Source organism: Eulemur rufifrons, chromosome 16 (genome assembly GCF_041146395.1).
Source record: "Eulemur rufifrons isolate Redbay chromosome 16, OSU_ERuf_1, whole genome shotgun sequence".
NCBI classification, from domain to species: Eukaryota; Metazoa; Chordata; class Mammalia; order Primates; family Lemuridae; genus Eulemur; species Eulemur rufifrons.
In genome coordinates, this window is record NC_090998.1 from 52,351,084 (window position 1) to 52,372,567 (window position 21,484).

Genomic DNA, 21,484 nt, shown 5'->3' on the forward strand with positions numbered 1-21,484 from the left:
AGGGTCTACTTAATGAGATGAACAGCAAGTAAATCTTTTTTCTTGTACAAAGGTCAATAATACAGTATCTTCTGTACTGCTGCAATGCCTCTGTTGAAGCTCACTGAATGGCCATGCATGGAACCCGAAATGACCAAGACCATTTATTCATTCATGCATTTGTTCATGCATACATGCATTTAATTAATATTTATTGAGCTTCTACTGGAAACTAGATGCTCATAGAGATTGTAAAACATTTAAAGCATGGATCTGTCCTGATGTGATCCAGATAAGAAGATAAAGCATGAAAGGTGGTATGGTCATAAACCAATGGGGAAAAAGAGCTTAGAAAAGTGGTACAGAATCAGAGTGTCAGTGAGTTCTTCAACACAGACTCAGGAAAATCTTCACGAGAAGCTGCAAATTGAGCTGAGACTTGCAGGGTGGGTGGGATTTGGCTATGCCTCAGGGCTTTACATATGTGGCTCTATTGTCATAGAATGCTGGCTAAATCCTCTCAATTTTTTACATCTCAGAAAAAAAATCACTCCCTCAGAGAAGCCTTCAATAACCCAGTGGATCAGGTAATATGCTACCATTACATGTCATCATCATGCCTTGTACTTCTGTATAGCACTTGCCAAAACCAGAGTGTGTTTATCTTGCTCATCTCTGAATCCCCAGAACCAATTAAAGTTTCTGGAACTGAGTAGGTACACAATAAATATCTGTCCAATAAATAAACTAGTAAATAGGCAGAGAGAAAGAATGGGTGTTAGGTGGATCTGCAGCAGAGGGAGCAAAGTGTAGAGATGGGCAGGTGTTTGGCAGGCTGCGAGGTTCTGAGATTGTAGAGTGCGCCTGTGTTGGGGGCAGTGGGGTGATGGTTGGGAGGGTGAGTTGACTCTCTAAGGTCAGGGAAGGAGTTTAGCCTTTTGCTATTTGCCATTGGGAGCCATTGAACATTTCAGACTGGGGGAATGACGTATTGAAGGTGGCATTTTAGAAAAATTAATCTGTTCGTATTGTACAGGTAAATTAGATAGGGAAGAGGATGTAGACCTTTGCATCCTTAATAATTAACAGAAACGGGGCTGCCTTTCAAGAATCTGGAGTAGGAGCTAGTTTATTAAAGAGCAACTTAGTGTTTTCTAACTAGAGGCAATAAGGGTCTAATCCCTGCCTCCTAGAGACATGGTGATAATAATATATATATAGGGAACGTGAAAGCCTCCTCGTTCCTGTCAGGTTGTGTAACCCACATGCAGGTTTATTCTGCGAGGATGCTAAATATACCTACCGATCAGACAGCTCTCTCATTTAGGAAATTGCACCATGAAGCTTATCTCAGATTTTGAAGAATAAAGTTTAGTTCCCTGTATGAGTTCATCTGAACTGGAATGTCCTTTGAAAACTCAAGTTGCAATATCCTTTCCCATTCCCCTGCCTTGATTCCCTTCTCCTTTAATTTCCTCAGTTCTAGTTCACAAATGGGAATCGATTTCATTCTACAATCCCCCAAGCATTCACTCATAAAGGGATGTCCTAGGGGCCAAAGGGAGCCAAGCGATCCTGAACACTATGACCATGTGGCTCCTGCTATCTTGTGGGCTCTCTCCCCTTGGTTGGACCTTCAGGTAGACTGTAGGCTCCTTGAGGACAGGGTCCAAACGTAATTCATCCTTGCATCCCCGTCTCCCCATCCCCAATTTATGCAGAATATCTCCTCAGTATATTTGTTGAATGACTCAAGAATGGGTCAGAAGTTTGGATAGAATTTGCCAGCTCTCATCAAGGAATGAAAGAAGCCTCCTATGAACCCTCTAGAACCAGGACTGTTTTGGAATCGAAGTGGAATCAGTCCCACTACTTTTGGTGCAAAGGTGAGAGCACCTTCTTCAAACCACCTGCAAATTGTCCCTTTATTTGTTAGTGGGAAAGTTTTGTTACTTTATTTATAATTTCACCCTCTACCTCTTGTGCTGTTGACAGCTAATCAGAGAGACTTTTGGGTTCTGGTTTCACTTGAGGCAGGTTTGGTTACCTGTACTTTTAGTTATCTGACCTATTTAATAATGTCAAGAGGGTCGAGCTTCTTACTTGGTAGGTAGCCAGGCAAATGCTAATGATTCCAAGTCAGAGTGGCAGTAGGGTTGAGAGGGATGAGGAACAAAAATGTCCCATTCTGTGACCTGAAATAATCTACTAGATCTATTAACATTTCTGAAAATGACTTTCTTACATTATGGTACACACGGAATTGTTCACAATTGTGTGTATAATACATACGTAATAAACACATGCATGATGTGTTTGTTGTTCATTTCACCCTGCCTTGTAAATATAATTCAGACAATTGGAAGAGTTTGTGGAGCAGTAGAAAAGGCATTAGATCAGGTTCTACCTTCTCAATAATTTAATAAGCCTCAGTCCTCTCATCTATAAAATGAGGATTTGGATTAGCACAGCTCTTAAGAGCACTTCTAGCTCTCAAATTCCATTATTCATCAGCCTGTCAGAAAATTTGTCACCTCCTGCCAAATATGGACTCAGCACTCCACGTGTTACAGAAGCTTCCCCGGATACCTCCACAGCTCCCTGGCTTCAGCCTCCTACTTCTCAAGCCTTCTCCAAGGCATCCTTATCTACATTGCCAGCCCACACCTAAAACATGGACTTCTTCTATCAGCTCTTTCCTCTTTGCTTCCTCTTACTGCATTTAAATCAGATGGATTTCCAACTTTTTTTCTGTCTTTCATTAGGAATATATATTCATTATTTTTATTTTAGTCATGCCTCAAACATATATCAAGTACCAAATGTTTCCAGGTTGTATGCTAGACTGTGAGTTTCCAAATACAGAAAAATGTGATTCCCACGCACAGTGATCTCACAGCCTAATAGAGATCAGGTGTGCAGTGTGACTTCCATGGGCCCTAGGCACTTTTGCCTTCATGGGCCCCTTCCTCCATTAAAAAATATTAAAAGTGGTATTTTATAACTGTGTTGGTATAAAGTTGAGTTTTTTAATACTATATCTGAAAACATTTTCTTCAATCTCAAGGTTCTCTCTGTGTGTGTGTGTGTGTGTGTGTGTGTGTGTGTTTATGCCTAATGGATAAGTTTGCTCTGCAGAGAATAGATAAACAGATAAGTAAACAATTACAATATAATGTGGCAATTATACACATGCCCCACAAACAAGCAATTCTACTCCTAGACCTACGCTCAAGAAAATTTTCATGTTTTCTTCTATGGAAAGAGGGACAGGTCCAGAAACAGCAAAGAGAAATCAGAAATTGTAGATTAGGGTTCATGGAAACCCTCTTTACTGTGCCGGTCTTCTATGACCCTGAAAGTCCTCCATTTGGTAGCTATCAGCCTACCCAGTCTATATGCTATAATTCATTTATTCATTGAACAGCTTGTATTTTCCAGCACTGTTCAGATGCTTGGATACATCCATAAGCAACAAAGGTTTCTTACCTTAGCCTACCTGTCATTTGAGTCTGAATATGAAGGTATAGCTTTTTGAAATGCCTTATTTCCTATGGTTTATACTGGGAGAAAGGGGCTGATGCATTTCCTACTGGCTTGGGAAGTCAGTAGGCACCAGCACTCAGAGCTCCTGGGCAATGCTCCATAGGGAACACCCCACCTGAGGAGTCATTTAATGGCAGTTCATATGATTACTTAAAGATCATCTTTCTGAACCCAAATTGCTCTTCTGAAGTTCCTTTGGGGGGAGTTCTTTGCTTTATTTCTCTAGGAGTTTCACTTTAAATACACCTGTTTGATATTGATGTAACTATTACAACATAAATATTTTGCCTTAAAATAGCAATCCTGGTTCCATTTAAGTTTTTATGAAAAAGTGGATGACCTGATTTTATTTTCAAGGTAACAGGTGGAGGCTTCCAAATTTTCTACATGGGAGAAAGAAAAAGAACACCAAATGTTCTGTGTTTGCAGGGAAAGCTCAAAGCATAGCTAATTCAAGTAATACCATTTGTGACTTTATCACAAGTAGGAGATGCAAAGAGGACTTCTGAATTGAGGACTAATATTTTTGTATTAGATATAGTCCATGGTGCTGGCCATTTTTTCCAGATCCGCTTTTGTTCTTGTTCTTTTAAACTTGATGGCAATTCAAAATACCTGAGTGTTATTTTCCTATTAGTTTAGACTCTGAACTGGTTTGTTTCTAAATCTCTAGAGGAAATTGTTAGCTCCTAATGGGAAAGAAAGAAGGACATTGAATGCTACCTTGATAAGGGAGCTGCATCTTTTGAGATTCATCCATAGAAACCAATCTGGCAGAGAACAATCACGTGGGATGCTATCAAAGGTGGAGGTGCTGCCAGTCATCTTTCTGAGTCTTCACTATCTCCAAGTCTACATATCTTTTGCTTACAGTAAGATTCTTATGAACAACAAGCAGACTTTTCAAAACAGAAAGCTTTCACTGAGGTTTTAGCTTGAACAGCAGTATGGATGATTTTATACCATGAAATAATAGAGACTGTAGAATTCACTCTTAATTGAGTTCTCTCCTATGACTTTCTATTTCTCTCTGATTTCTGATTCTACATGGGGTGATTAATTATAGATCGACGATGAAAGAAACACAGACTTACATGCCCAAGGCTTCCAGGAATCAGTCATTGCATTTAATAGTGAACCTAAACTTGAGGGATGTGCTTCCATTCTAGTCTTTTGTCTGCAGGAGGTTAGTGTTAGCTGAAATCCCAAGGGAACTTTGGCAAGGAGAATAGTATGGATTTAAAACTTCCCTGAGTCTTCTTAGTCCATTAAGCTTGGGAACAGAAAAAAAAAAAAAAGCAAAATTGGTCAGCATGAAGAAGTAAAAAGCAGCCATTGCTGTTGATCAGTTAGTTGCTGAGATTTCACAGGGGCACTGGGAGTCAGGGGACCAGGCCCAGCAGGCTTCACGAGGCACATACAGTGGGGCAAAGGTAGCAGAGAACATTAAATGCACTTGCCATCGGGTGGGCAGTATGAAGAGAGTTTTGATGAAGATTTTAAAGGAGCTGGCAAAAAAAAAAAAAAAAAAAGATTCCCACACCTCTTCACACACTCCCTTTCCGAGGAGACACCATGACAGAGACAGGAGCCTCATTTGCAATAATTAGAGGCACAGCCTCGTCCATACATAAATATTTTAGATTTCAGCCATGTAATGAGTTTGTCATGAATATCAAGGTTGAAGAAACGAGAATGAATGGCTGCACCGAATCCTGACACCAAGGAGATCTCAAAAGACAGTGTAAGCAGTTCTGACAAGAAGATTAATTTCGAAGCCTTTTGAAAACCACTTGAAGTGAAGAAAAAAAAAAAACTCATCCAAAGCATCATGTTTCACAAGCCATCATATGCGATTATTAGAAGGAGAAATTGCATGTAATGTGGCAAAATAAGATAGGTACAAACAGGGACACAGAGTCCAATCTAGGTCCATGCTACACACGGTTTCATTAGAGAGAAAATGTCTAAGATACTTCTCTTCCCGCCATGGATTTCCCTGTGGAAAGGAAAGCCTAAGAACTGTGACAAGGAAGCCTTTGCTTCTTTCACTTGTTACCGATATGCAACTGAATTTGATTCAAGATGCTAAATATTATCTTCAAAGCTCTGAATAAATTAGATCCAGGCTATCTTTCTAGTAAAGAATAATAATGAAACCACCAAAGTTTCAGAGGTTATAAACTTACTGGGTACAGCTTTTCAAGCCCGGGAGACCTGATGCTGTGACGACTTTGAGTCAGGACAGAGAAGGACTGTACCTGCACATGATGAAGTGTGCTCACAAAGACCACACCTTCTAGGCTTACAGTCAAATGTAGCACCATTATTATTATTATTATGTTTCTTAGAGCTCTGGATTGCAGTTTGTAAACCAATGTTCTTGACTTTGCTTCTGTCCAGACATTAAACAAAACTTTCCAGCCAAAGCCCTGTGGTTATCACCCTGGAGAAAAACCTGTAGTTCAGCAATACCACTCCAGAGAAAATGTCTTACTTCTTCATTATCAGGTCAAATACCTCTAGCATTACAAATGACCTTTACAGAAAGCTGTTTTAAATTGTGATAATTGTACCTTGGTTGTCTGGATAAAAATCTATAATGTGTAAACAGAACATTTGAATATTGCATGTATCACCTTATATTGTAATTTAAATGCATTATTGATTCCAACATTAGGGTCTGATAAACTCTATGAGTGCATTAGGTAGCATTATATGTTCATTAATTCTCTGGAATCCTCAGTCAATATTGGAAAACATGGAATGGATTTTATCCTTGCCCTAATATTAAAATAAATTGAGGACTTGTTCTTATAAATATTTATAAATACAACACCCATTTTCCACAATTCCCAGATTTTCAACTTTCTGAAAGCTTTAACCACTAACTTGGTGTCAAAACTTAAGCTAACCTGAACTACTTTGGCAGCATGACCCAGCCTTAACTGGCATAGGGTATTTATATTCTTTACTCATTTGATGTAAATATTAACAAATATTTCTATGGAAATATCAATGTGTCTGATTATAGGGTACTCCATTGGGTTTGCTATGTAATCTAAAGAACATATTTTGTAATGTTTTTAAAATCCAAAAAGTTCAGAATCCTGAAGTATATCCGGCCCCAAAATTTTATTGATTGTGAGCCTCTTTAGGCATGACTCTCAGGGCCCAAGCTATCCTATGCAAAAGCACTATTTTTGTTTCCTTTAAAATAACTTAAAGTTGACTCTGAGTCCCCCAAAACACTAAGTTATTGTTAAAACACCCTCACTCTTCTAGGTAACCCCCAATTAAAGAAGATATACAGGGTGCCCACAAATCAGGAAAAGATCTTTCAATCTCCACTCCATCGTGGGTGCCACTTAGTTCCTCCCAGGGTAACACATTCATCCTTATTTGCCCAGAACCTTCCTGGTTTTAGCATTGAAAGTCCTTCATTCCAGGAACTGTCCCAGACAGCCAGGCACAGTCAGTCACTCTAGGCCTTCCTCAAGCCAGCAGTAGTCCCAGAAGGTTGGTTGACTCTACTTCTTTGCTAGAATTTTGCTTTCTTGAGGTACACCATGTAGCTTGGAGGTCTGTTGCTTCCTTGGGACACAGCCAAGGAGTGGTTCCAAATCTCAGGGTCTCATGGGATCCACAGATCTCTCCCCTGTTTCCATGTCTCCTGGTCGTCAAAAACATTCACCGTTTCCCAACCTTCACCAAGACACCTCCCGTTATCTTTTCAGTGGTATCTTTTCAGTGGTATCTTTTCAGTGAGTGTATGTCTTTACAGACAATAGGAAGAGCACTAAATTCAGGTGGCATCTGCTTTCTTCCCAGCAAAAATACCTGAGGCACAGAAGCCCAAAAAATCTACTTAAAATGGGGGAAGGAGAATACCGGAGAACAAGTCCAAATTAATACATTAGCAGACTGCTCTGCCACAAGTAGTTCTGTTTTAGAGAGACTCCTTTCTTTATCAATTTGATGAACCTTAAAGCCTTTCAAGGAAGTGCCTTTGTTCTCATAAACCCTCTCTTTGGATGGTGAGGCACTGGTTGTATTAACATCTTACACCTCTTTAGTTGTTTCATACTTCACAGTTCTCTTTCCATGCATTATCTTATAGTAGGGCAGGTATTATTATCCTTGTATCTAGATGAAGAAATAAAGACTTGAAGAAGTATAAATGATGTCACTACCAGCACTTCTCAGTAAGTATTTGTTGGCAGCTACATGCAAATAGCTTTTAAAAGTCTTAAAAGCCAGTGATTACCATGCAGATAGCTGTTTTGGTTTCCTAAATTCAGAGACTTTTTTTTTTTTAAGTCTTTCAAATGAGGCTCTAAGAATTAATGATCCCAAATATATGTATTTGACACTGTAATAGTGGATGCAAATACAAAAATAAAAATAAAAACATACTGCTCTTCTACTCTTGTGAGGACAATAAAACCTTAAATACAACCAGTCACAAACATTTTCAATACACAGTTTGTAGGAATGTCACCCAGATATGGTAACTGATATCTGAGAGACTGGGATTCCTGGATCTGAAAGGAAGTGTATGGGTGTTGGGATGTCAAACATGCATCCATTGCCACTTTTTTTCTTTCTAGCAGAATCCCAGATTTGTTCAGGTACCTATCCCTCCCCCATGAACCTCAGGAGAAGCTGAGTTCCAGGAGTGGATCTAATTGATCTAAACCCAGTATCATCCCTTTTCCCACGAATTAATCAGAAGTAACATACGACCCAATTCTGGTCAAGAGGACTTACAAGACAAGATTTGCTGGAAAAGCTCTTTTACACACTTAGGAAAAACACAAAAAGGCAGTTTCTCTCTTCCACCTGAGGAAGTGAAGTCCACCTGGGAGTGAAGAAGGAAGTAGCTCCAAATACTACCGGCATCCATCCTAGAACCCTAAAGCAGCCTGCCTGTGATGGTACTGGTGGTAGAATAGAGAGACAGGAACCCCTAGGACTTTGATAAAATCACTGAATAAATGGAACAGCCAATTCTGAAGCCTGTCCTAACTTGGGACTTTCTTTTATGTAACCTAATACTTGTCCTAATTATTCAAGCCAGGTAGAGTTGGGTTTTCTGTCTTTGCAGCCAAAAGCATCCTAACTGATAGAGAGACCTATTCCTCCTCCATGTTTGTCTTTCCTTTACAGATGAAGAAATAAAGACCCAGGGAGACCCCATAATGTATATACCAAGTTCACACAACCAAGACTAAATGCCAATTTATAACCCTGAGATTAGTGGTAAAGGAAATTGCAGAGATGGATTTCAACATAGGTTGGGTAGAAGATTTATAACAAAGTTCTGATTGACACTTAGAATAGTGGGCGACTCTTTGCTGTACAGGCCAGCACCAGAGCAAGAAGTGGTGACTAGTTATTACTGATTGTGCCCCAAGACTTTTCCTGCAAGGTTTAAAAGAAGATGCTTCTCTGTAAGGTGCATTGACTGAATCAGAGGCATGTTCTGTGTTTGGTGGAGTGGAGTGTTTAGAGCTCCTTTTTCTGGCACTCATAAAATGATGCTAATGCTACTTTTTGCTTTCCTGTCTGTATCTTTCCTGCCCTTAGGCTTTCCAGCGAGCCTGATGGAGAACAAGAGAGAAGAAGGCGTGCCCTGGCAACCATTGCCAGGAAACAGATTTCTCTGAAGCTATAAATTAGAAAGATAACCCACTTACTGGAGGTGGGTTCATATGCAATGCTGAAAAATCTGCCAGTGTGGAGAATATTGCTACCTTTTGCTTCAGGTTTTTTTTTTTTTTAATCACTTATGTTTGATAATTACAAAGAAGTGTAAAGAAGAAAAAAAATGGCTCATAGTCCTATCACTATGTAATTTTTGCTAATTTTTTTTCATATAAATGTTTTCTTATATAAGAACAGTAAATGCATGTGGCAATACAAGAATCAAACAGAAACATACAAAGCAGAAAGTAAAAGTCTGCTTACATATGCTTCCTCCTTTCGAAAACTATACATACATATGTACATACACACGTGTTCTTTTCTATTTATTTACATAAAATAGACAATGCTGTGTACATTTTTTGAATCTTATATCTGGATTTTTCACTTTTTTGAAGTTTGCATCAATATTTTAATTCTACTTTATGGCTGTATCATATTTTATTAAACCAATATCCTTTGCAAATATATTGATGGATATTATTTTCAATTAGTGATTAAAGGACTTCAACATTTTAGAATTAATATTGGGATCAAAAATGAGATCACCTCAATTATCACCCAATAACAAGGGTTTATTGGGCACCTAGTATATAGCAGAAATTTTGTTAGGTGTCAGGAACATAAGTAGGATATCTGTTCTTGAGTCAAATGGGTCATACCCTAAATGGAGGAAGTGGTCAGTAAATCAATAATTAACTGTCACTGCTGAGAGAAGGATAACAAAGTATGCTGTAGCCACAGAGATTAGATGCCCAGCATAACCCTAAAATTAAGGGGTTAGTGAGGAGAAGTTCTCAGAGCAAGCCCCATGTGAGAAGACTTGGAGACAGGAAACAGCACAGTATATTCAGAGAGCTGCAAGAATTTTGGAGTGGTCAGAATGCAAGCTACATGAGGGAATATACTGGAAGGACCTAGAGCTAGGGACAGAGGCTGGGGTCAAAGCCATACCACAAACCTTATCCTAAAAGTCACTGGAAGTCATTGAGGTTTAAAGTACTGAAGGGAGAAGGGAATTCAGAAGTGACATGATCATTTTTATGTAATTTTAGGAAAAAAAGAGCACAGATAAAAGATAAAAACAGAAAAATATCAGCTACAAATTAGTTCTCAGCATAGAGAAAGGGAATAAGAGCTAGATAAGAAAAAGAAACAGACTTCAAGTGAAAACTGAGTATGGCAGGAAACTGAAAGTATAAACAGGATACCAAATTACTAATGGATAGTTAAGAAAGGTAAGTGAAATTTTTGATATGGTATTTTAACAAATAATTTTGATGAATTTTATTTCTTAATAAGTGTATTTTCATAACATCCATTAGGTAAGATTGCCCTTATCAAATAGAACTAGGATCCCTTTGAGTAGTGTACTGGAGCCAGCTAAATTGATGGGAGTATTTACACCATGGAAATTGGCCAACACAGAAATCAGGTTTTGTTTTTGCTTTTGTTTTTCCCCAGAGTGCCTGCTGGTAAACATTTGTCAGCACATCATTGATCCTTCCCTAAGTGAAGGAACTAGGAATCATTGAAAATATCTATAATTTAATTCCGTTCAGAGACAACAGACTGTTCCTATGCCTCCTCCCAATTCCTTCATAAAAACTATTTCGTTGTCATGATTATCAGCATTTCAAAAAATGCACTGTAAAACACATCATTACATTTGTAGAGGTTTAAAAAAAAATAAAAAAGCATAAGCATAAAGGCAGATTCTCTGACTCTTGTGCCCAGCCCTGGTGAAGACCAAGAAGCCAATGGCTGGTGATGGTGGCAACTCTCCATTTTAAGAGCCTGTTTCCCACAGGTGAGAGGGACCCATCACAGATCTGCAGTAATTCTGATGACTCACAGGAAAACAGTCCAGCTCGTTTGGCCAGTTCTTGGGTTATCTGAGTCATTAATAGCTTTGGAACTACTGAATTCTCCTGTGATCACCCGATGTTTCATTTCTTCCATGAGAGTCAAAGAAAGATATTTATTTTCCTGCTACCATTTTGGTATCATTTTATGTTTTCTCTTCCCATAAATTGCTGTGCTAGAGCCAAATTCATGGGACTGGATCTGTCTTGTTTTGTTTTTTTTTTTTTAAGTGTCCATGATCATGCTACAGATACACTCACAGCCAGTGGGTCCCAGAGCCAAAGGAAAACAACAGGCCTTTGATTGAGCTGTGCCTACAGCAGCACAGGAGGGCAAGGCAGCAGTGGGGGCAGCTGGCAGCACCACCTCTTTTCATTCTCCGGAGGTGGATGGAAGGCAGTGTGTGAGTTGGAATTGGGGAACTGAGTTGACTAGCCCAAGGCTGGTTGGGAGCCTGAAGTTCAGGGGGAGATCATTGCTTTATTGGCTCTGTTTATTTATTTTTTTTAAGGTGATCATCTTACATCATCTCAGCAGGACTGAAAATTTCACATGATTTTCAAAGTGCATGAGATGCTAGACAGATCCTTGGATGTGAGCAGGAAGTGAGAGGAGGAACTGGGAGAGAGCAGAGGTAGATCCCCACTCTCTCACCAAAGTAGAACACCAGGAGCTACTGATGGGCACAGAAAAGAGAGTCAGGCCTAGCTTTAATGATGATATCCCAGATACTCTAGTGTGCAGTTTCCTTATTAATATATCACTACACGCCAGCTATAATGATTTCTCCATCCCCTTTCTGTCAATGGCCACTCGACTGAACCCTTCTGAGAAACACAATCTTTGCTTCAGGACAGATTATGTGAGCACAGCTCAGGTTTATGGAAACACATTGCTGGCTTCTTTCTTGCAAAGGGAATGGTGAAAGGAGATGTTAGCACCAGTCAGCTTTTTCTTATCAAGTCACTTCATTATTGCTACGGCAACCACACACCTTGGTTTGTCCTGGACTGAGAAGTTTCTGGGACACAGGGCTTTTACTGTTAACATTAGGGAAGCTCTTGGCAAACTAAAATGAGTTGGTCACCCTAATTATAGCAGTATCTGATTGGGTGCCAAATGAGTAAGAGAGACAATAAAAGACTGTTGAAGGTTGGAATCAGTAAAATCATAGTAGCTGGGAGATTTGCATAGTGCTCTGTATTGAACAATGCACTTTCACACACACTATCCCATTTTAATCCTATCACAAATTAAAGAAGGCCGAGGAGGTATTACTATCATTTTATGTCTATGAAAAAATTGAGCCACAAAGATTAAGTGATTTGCTCAATGTCCCAGAGCTGTTTAGTGACAAGAGACTCAGGTGTTGCCTCCAACTCTCTTCGGAGTGAGGTAGGATATGATTGAATAGCTGAAGTCCAGTGTCGTTTCCACTGTACCATGTTGTCTGTCTAGTTACAGGCAGAATGGAATTATTCTTTCTCTCATTACTTAGCTTTTTTTGGGGGGTCACCACACTCTTTTGTAGAGTGACAGTCTTGCCATGAAGAAGAATTCAATGAAAATTAATAACCATTATCCTCCCAACCAAAAACCACCAAGAAGCACAGATGCTAAGACATTAGTCATGGTCTCCACCCAAAGGTAAGGTAAAATGCCATTGCCAAGGATTACACTCACATGGCCTGTGATACGGTTTCCTGGTGGAGGGAAGAAGTGAAGGCAACATTAGTCTGGCAGAGAATGCTGAGTGGAGAAGCTCAGAGTGTAAGGAGACCGAGAAAGCCTTGCATCTTACAGCAATGTGGCAGGCCCAGAAGAAAACAAACAGCCTCAAGGCCTAGAAATGTGGAGAAGAACGCAGTGTTCTAGGGTGAGAAACATGACTCAGCATGTATCTTTTCCCATAAAACATACCAGTGTGTCAAGGCAGCATTTGAAATTTTACTCTAATATCAGTGATAGTATCTAAATTCTGGTCATGATATGCATAACTTGATATGGGATAGAATGGAAATCCTTTCTAAAATTAGAGACATTACAATCAAACCCAAGCCTAACATTTCTGTATTCAGTGACAGTCACAAAAGTCTGAATATCTTTGAGGAAAAATCATGAATCTACAGTTTCTCTGACCAGTTCTCATTTTTAGAATGTCAAGCAGCATTTGATTTATGATGATCTGAGCTATTAGCTCAGATTTTCAAGCTTAAATTCAAGTTGGTATACTGTCTTTTAAAACAAGAAAACCTATTTGCCACAAAATGATATAATCATAATCTGCATTATAAGTGAAATGGCTTTATGCTGGTGGGAAAAAATAGTCTCTGAGATGTAGTAGAAGCAAAATGATATATTGGTATGTATGGTGTGGAGAAAAGAGCTGGGGTCTTGCAATCAGCAGATTCAAATTCCAATCCCCCTTGTGTTGGCATATGACCTTGGGTGTTAAGTCTTAATTTTTTCATCTGTAAAATGAGAATAATAAAAGGTACACTCCTTAAATGGGATAATGTATACAGAGAGCCCAGCACAGAGCCCGGTGTGCAGCATTCATTCCATGTCATTCCCTGTCTCTTCTATCTCTCGCTTGGCATTGCCCCATACGTTACCCTGGGTCTCCCTCTTTCCCCAAGTCTGTGTGTAGAAATGTAGTCTCCTTGGCTCCCTCTGCCTCAGTTCCTGAGGACAGCACATGGAACGGGAACACAAGAAAGTCTCAAAGATTTAAAAGCATGGTTTCCCAACTAGAGTCCCTGACACATCTGAGATGCTATGTAGTAAGCTCCTTCCACTACTCACCAACACCTCTCTGACAACAAGATTAAGCCATAATATTATTTGTTTCACAAACTGTAATATTTAAATGCTTTGGGACCCTTTCTTCTTTGTATAAAAATAATGACATACCCAGGCACACTAAGGGGTACATGGAATAGTTGGCAATTTGAGTCTCCTGGCCCTTAGTAGTTGTAAGTAGGTGCCCTTCTAGAGACTTAAGGCCAAGAGGATGGTGGCTCTGAAAGGAATCATGGTCTGTGTGGTTTTGTTTTTTTTTTCCAAATGAATTGATAAAGAATTTCTTTTCCAAATGATTAACAAGCTATGGAATATTAATGAGAAACTCGTTTCAGCATTTGATCTTTTTGGCAACATTCTCTTAATTTCTCTCTCAATCTATCTTCACAGGTAAAAAAAAAAAAAAAGAAACAGGAGACATGTGTAAGATATAACTCTGCAAAAGAATAGTTCTAATTTTATTCACCATTTGTGAATCTCTGTGAAAATTAAATAAGCTGATGAGAGCAAATATAGTCAGAATAATGCCCTGCTGAGCAGGCCAGGTGTAAAATCTGGATACTAATGGACCATATTGATGTACCCAATTACGTTTTTAAAGGTGAAAATCAATTATGCTTTCTGGTATCATCTTACTCCATTCATGCTGCTATAATAAAATACCTTCGACTGGGCATTAAAAACCACAGAAATTTATTTCTCCCAGTTCTGGAGTCCAGAAGTCCAAGATCAGGTCATCAGCAGAGTCAGTGTTCACTGGGGGCTTGCACTCTGCTCAGGACGATGCCATCTTGCTGCGTCCTCCCACGGCACAGGGGTGAGCAGCTCCCTGCACCTTTTCCATAAAGTCACTAATCCCACTCGTGAGAGCTCTGCCCTCATGACTTACTTCCTAAAGGCTCTACCTCTTACCACTATTACATTGGTGATTCAGTTTCAATTTATGAATTTTGAGGGGACACATTCACACTATAGCCAGCATTAAATGTTTTGAACTAGAAGTAAGTTTTTTTTTCACCTTTGTGAACACAGCAACACTTCCATTCTACAATAATTTCAGATGAAATAGAGACTGGGTTTTAGTCACACCTTCTCTTAAGCCCTTTATCTTGGCATTTCTTCACTTTCCTTTCATTCCACACCTAAATCTCACCTCTGCTCCTAATCATTTAAAAAAAAATGCTTTTCTAGTGAATTCATTAGCATTCTGGTAATGTTCTTAAAGACCCGATTAAAGAACAGTATAGAGATTTTAATAATTATACTATGAAGAATCTCGTAAGACCAAAAAATTAGACATTTCTTATGCCTTCAAAATCTTTTTCGCCCAGGTTTTAAACCTATTATGTGTTACCTAAAACAAAACAAAAACCCTTAATTACATTTAAATAAATTTTTAGAAAAATAAAATGGTGAGTAGTTGGTTGACTTTTTGTCACTACTTTTGATTTTGCACATTTTGAATAAAAGAATATGTGTAGCAAATATTACTATACTTGCACCCTGAATAGTTGAAGCAATCTACCCTGTTCCACAAACACGAATGATATGTATGAGTTATCTTGCCATGACAAAATATTTTTTTAGTTATCAAAACCATTGTGTACCTTACTATTTACAAACATCTAAGGCAACTGCAGATTAGCAGGTTAATAATCTTCAGTCTGCCATTTCTATCCAACGTAAACTCTAGGTCTTGTCTAAGATTTATTAAATTGGCCATTTTGTCTTTTCTTGTGAATTAGTTCATATTCACACGTTGAAATCTCAGTTCATATCTGCAGTTGGCAAGGAAGATAGCAACACGGAGCTATGCTGTTAAAAGGTAGATAACCTATTAAAATAAGGAATAAGCAAAGGGATCCAAAAAAGATGAAACTTCCTGCTCTTTCTGAAATCCATATGTTTTCTTAATATGATTCAGCCTTGTTTTAGTGGTTGGCGAAGTATTTTGCAGTTATAAAGTTGGGCTCAATAACTATTTAGTTCAGAAAAGCCAACTGTATGTAGTTAATTGTTGGACTGTTTACAGTGGTCTCATTTCTAACTGGAAAAGGGCTTTGGAAAATGTTTTCAGCATCCAAAGAGAAAAATTTTTAATGTAGAGCATTTAAAATAAAACATTATTTGCCAATATACCAATTATTTTGAGGTCTTTCCTATGCTGGAATTTACTCTGTATATCACCATTAATGACAAGGGTATCTTAATCCTTCCCTTACATTATGGAAATTTCTAGTGGTCTTCAGTGTATCAATGCACATGTTTGCTAATGGTTGGCAGTTTACCCCAGCTCATGCATTTTGCATACATTTTGTATAGAACTGATCAATTATTTTGTTATTGCACCTCCTTGTCTGTCTCTCCCACTGGGCTGTGAGCTTCTTGAGATCAGCAACTGTGGCTTTATCCTACATACTGATGCCTAACACAATCCCACCATTGTTTGCATGCATTTTTCTTTAAACATTCATTGGATTCTTGCTAGGTGTGAGGAAAGGTGCCAAGGCTTTTATTTGAGTTACTTTATATCCTCAGGACAAGCTAATAGCATAGGCATATTATTGTCCTCATTTTTCAGGTAAGGAAATGAAGGCGTAGATAACACAGACTATGGAAGGTGAGTGGCAGCCCCGGGCTTCAAACTCGGGCAGCCTGATTTTAGAGGCTTTGCTCTTACTTCCACGAATAGTGCTTTCCATGAGTGTTCTGCATGAAGGTAGATAAGAGGGAACAGTGGTAAGGATGGGCCTAAAGGGACACTTAGGTAGATAATAGAATTCATTTTCTTAAATCTGGAAGTGGGATCTTTGAAAGTTGTTGATTGCTCAAGCTCCAGTCTTCATTCCCCCAACCATTTTCTTATATTGCCTGTAATTTCTTCGAAATACCTCTCTTGCCACATTGTATATGCATTTATACTGCCTAGAGGCAGTTGAATAAAATCTGAAATGCTCCAATCAGAAATCTGTACTCCAAGGGTGGTTAGTTAAAATTAGAAGGATCCCAGTAAGGTACCTACACTCTAGTAACAAATACTTCAAGTATTACTATCTAAATATGTCCTCAGACGATTGATTATGCAACATAAGAATACTTGAAATTGCTTTTGTTTTGTTGGGGGAGTGAAATAAGTTGTGTGCATAATAGATAGTTACATGGAAAGATTTGTGTAGAAAACTCCCTCCCTTGCATGAATAAGGTATGGAGATCTGAGCAGCCCTGCAGCCAAATGCCTTTGATACAGTGTGCAGGTCTAGAACTCCAAGCAGTACTATGTCTCTCACGTAATGGAGGATTTTACTGCAAGATAATATGTGTTGTGTCTGTCTAGGGGAGCTACTTTCATGAAAAGTGCTTGCCAGAACACCCAGAAAGCCAGAGAGCCATGACTTCACCAAGTTTACAAGAACTGATTGTAGGACTGTATTTTGTATACATGTCAGAATCTGGTCTGAAATTCGGTGGTAGGAAAGTTGTGGAGGAGGGGACATAGAGTCCCCATCTTCTTCTGATTGTCTGAGACTACCAACAGTGGCAAATTGTGAGTGGCCAAGGTGGCTTAGGACATTTCATAAAACCTAACTTTCTCCTTCTACCATCTGAGATAATAAACCTTGGCATTATCTCTCGCATTTATGACTGTTTTATTAACATAATTAGCTATTTAAAAAAATTTCCATTACATGATGCCATTTACCTATTGTTGAAATTCTCTTACTTTGTACAAGGTCCACACCTTGTCTATGTATTAGGGAAATTTTAATGCATCTTACATAGAAATATGAACAGATGATATCAGACTTGCCCAGAAGGGTCTAAAGAAAAAGTCTTGAGGCTCTAATGTCCCATTAAATGACCCCACAACAAAGCATGGTAAGACAACTGTAAATTCAAGCATTGAATGACAGAATTTCCAGGGATGCCAGCAGGCTCTCCTGGCTTCTTCCTTTCTGAAAACACAAATTAGGTAGTGATTAACAAAAGGGAAATTTAAGAAGCTAGAATTTTGACTCCAGTTGGAGAAATCCACATCCAGAGGGTATTAGCACAAACGTTGCAATAGTACCTTTAAATGCACCTCTACAAATGATTACCATTAAATCTATGCTGACTGGGAGAAAAAAATCTATCACACTAAGCATTCACATAATAAAGAAGACAAAACCAGAATTCCCTGCTTTTCTGCCATTGTTATTATATCTTCTACTGGGCACAAATATTTCTTTATTTAAAGTTTTATTTTTAATTGGCATACAATAATTGTACATATTAAGGGGTACAATGTGATATTTCAATATCTGTATACCTTGTGTAATGGTCTAATCAGGGTAATTTGCATATTCATAACCCGAAACATTTATTGTTTCTTTGTGGTAAGAACATTCAAAATTCTTCTAGCTATTTTGAAATATACAGTACATTACTATTAACTACAGTCATTCTGATGGCACAAATATTTCCATAAGGCTATTTGTAGTTGTATGATTGTTTGTTTTTTATTTAGTTACTTAATCCAGAGATGTGGATTTTCAATAAGAAATCAGAAATGCTTATGGCTAGTAGAAAAAAATACTACAGATTTCCAAAGCAACAATTTTCAGATTAAAAAAATCCACTGTGGTCTAACCATTGACTGTCTATTTGAGAAAGTCTTTAGAAATTTGTCTTTTCTTTTGATGGGAAAGGTTTTAGGCAATTATCAGGCTAAATCTACTTGGTTTTCACACTCAAGAACTTAGGGCTAGAAAAGACTCTGAGATTCCTCCTTTTATCCTCTCCTTTCTAAGTTAAAGTGTAAAACAGTTGAGAGGAATTGTCATTGACACTGTCCTTAAATATCTTATAGAGTGGGAGAGCTCACATCATCCTTTTATACCTATAGATAATTCACATTACATCTCTGTTTTTAAGCTTTACTTTATTCCTTTCAGTGTAAATTTTTAAGCTATGTTTCCATAAGCTTGGACCTACTCTCTGGCTTAAATTAGGTTGCATCAGGAAGAGTTTGCAAAGCATTCATATCTGAAGAGCTGTAGTACTTAGTATTTACCAAGTACACTTAAACATTTTATGACAGTGATAAGGTATTTGATCCAACATACATTTATCAAATGCCTGGTAAGTACCAGGCACTCTGCCACACAGGGATTAATTTAACATGTCCCTGCCCTTAAGGAGACCATCCTTGTTGGTCACCAGGAGAAAGGCTAAAGCCTAAAATAAACTAATCCCACCAAGAGAAGTGAAGTGACTACATTTTAGCCAAAGAAATGTCAAACACAAGGGTTACTCTATGCCAGTGGACTTGTATCACTTTATAATTTTTCTCTTGTTCTGCTTGGCTAAGAGGAGAAAGAAGACTAAAAGTGTAGAGCCAAGTAATTGAGAGTACAGAATTTAAAGCAAGGAGATTCTTTTTTCAGGTCTCTAATAGGCTCCAGGTTAGAACACTCTCCTAAAGGTGGTAAAGCTTGTAGAAATGAAACTTAATGCCAACGTGCCTTCAAAAACCTGCCACAGTTGTTGCTAGCCACAGTTGGTGTGTGTGTTTGAGTTACAAGGAAACAAAACTGGGAATCAGGATTCCTAGCCCTAGGTTTCAATAATGGTATAACTTTTGCACCCAAAGAGATAACTCTTTACATGGAGTTTTCCAATATGATAGCCACTGGCCATATATGGCCATCTAATTTTAAATTTAAATTAATTAAAGTTAAATCAAATTAAAAATTTAGTTCCTCCATCACACCATCCTCACGTCAGTGGATGGTGCTCCATGGCCACAGGGGGCTCCTGATTACCATGTTGGGAACACAGGTCACAGTACATTTCTACGGTCACAGAGAGCTCTGCTAGACAGCCCTGTGTTACATCAGTCACTTCCCAGATGTCTTGGTTTGAAGAAAAAGGTGGATCTGACCTTCCCACTGCTCATCTGTGTGTATGAGTCTCATAATTGGGGGACTGGAACTAGTGTTTTCTTTTATGGTGGGTTCCAGGTGTTACCTATGAAAGGTAAGCAAGTAGAACACCTCTGAAAGCACCAGGACTGCCTTTATTTCCCCCGCACCACAGTTATGGAGGAGAAGACCATCTTATATCGCAATGGCCCAAGCAGTTACCTTTGTCTCCAAATCCCCAGCCAAAAGAAACCCTAGATCCTAAGTCCACTGTCTCTGTGTCAAGGTGGCTCACAGCTCCAGCCCGATGGTCACTAAAGGTGCTTCCCTGACTGCTGCTTCCAGTATCACTCACCACCTGTTTCTACAGCTCCAGGGATTGGACAAACCATTGGTGATTCCTCCTTGATGTCAGAGATACGGAAATTATTCAATTATTAGAACCACTGAAAGAATGGATATTGAAGATGTCCATAAACCTGGGTGACTGGGATGTATTCTGCAGAAGATTTGTGGTATTCTTTGTTCTCATTAAAATTCAGCCTTGTTTCAGTTCTCTGGTGACTCTGTCTGGCACCTTAGCAACGCTACTCCTTGATGTGTTTTGGCAATCAAATCTATCTACATCTCCCCGGCGCAGTCTGCCTTTGTACCAAGTACAACAGGTGAAGCATATAAATAGCCTCGTCTCCATTCATATCAAACTTTTCCACCAAATGTGTCTAGATTATGTCAGGTTTTATTACCAAATAACTTTCCCCAAAAAACTAATGCCAACAAGTAAGTTGGTTTTCAGAGCTTGCTGGATTTGGGATTGCGTAGGAGGAAGTACAGACCAGCGGCCCCCTCCTGGTTCTATAAATACTGCAGCGTCTCCTCCTCTAAGAAGCCTTCCCCACCTGCCTATACTAGGACTACATTTAAGAAGCTCCTTAGGGAAACCTGTATTTTTCTTTTATAAGTTATCACAGTGCAAGTTCCTTGAAAGCAGGAAATCTCTTTTTATTTCCTCCTGTACCCCTATATCGTGTACCAAGTTTGGTGCTGGAAAAAAGAAGGCACTCAATAAATCCTTGGAGAATAGATGCAAGTGATGGGAGAATGACTCCTGTCACAGCCTCCTAGCAGTGGCCTCTTTCCTCCAGTATCTCTCTACTCTGAGTTGTCAGCAGCAAGGACTGCTGTTTATTGATATCCATGTTCTCCAGTTCATGGGTGCACTGCTAGCCTACATTTCCCAGCCCCTCTTGTGGTTAGGAAGGCCAAGTGACTGGCTTCTTTACAATGAAATATGGGCAGAAGACATGCATGTCCCCTCATGCCTGCCCCATAGACCTCCATATGTCTTCCTCTTTCATCCCCTGGCCAAACACTGAGGCTCCAGTGAAGAACTCTGAGGCTCTAGAGGACAACAGAGCCACAGATGGAAAGATGGCCCTCCAGGCCTTGCTCTTGACTTGTAGATGGCACCTTCATGTTCACATGGTGTTCTCCCTGTGTGTGCCTGCTGAGTCCAATTTTATCCTATTGGCTTAAGGGACCACCCTACTCCAGTATGACCTAATCTTGATTAATTACATCCATAACAGGCCTGTTTCTGAGTAAGGTCATGTTCTGAAGAACTGGGGCTTAAGACTTCAACATGTGATTTTTTTTCAACTCATAACAGGCCACATGGAAGG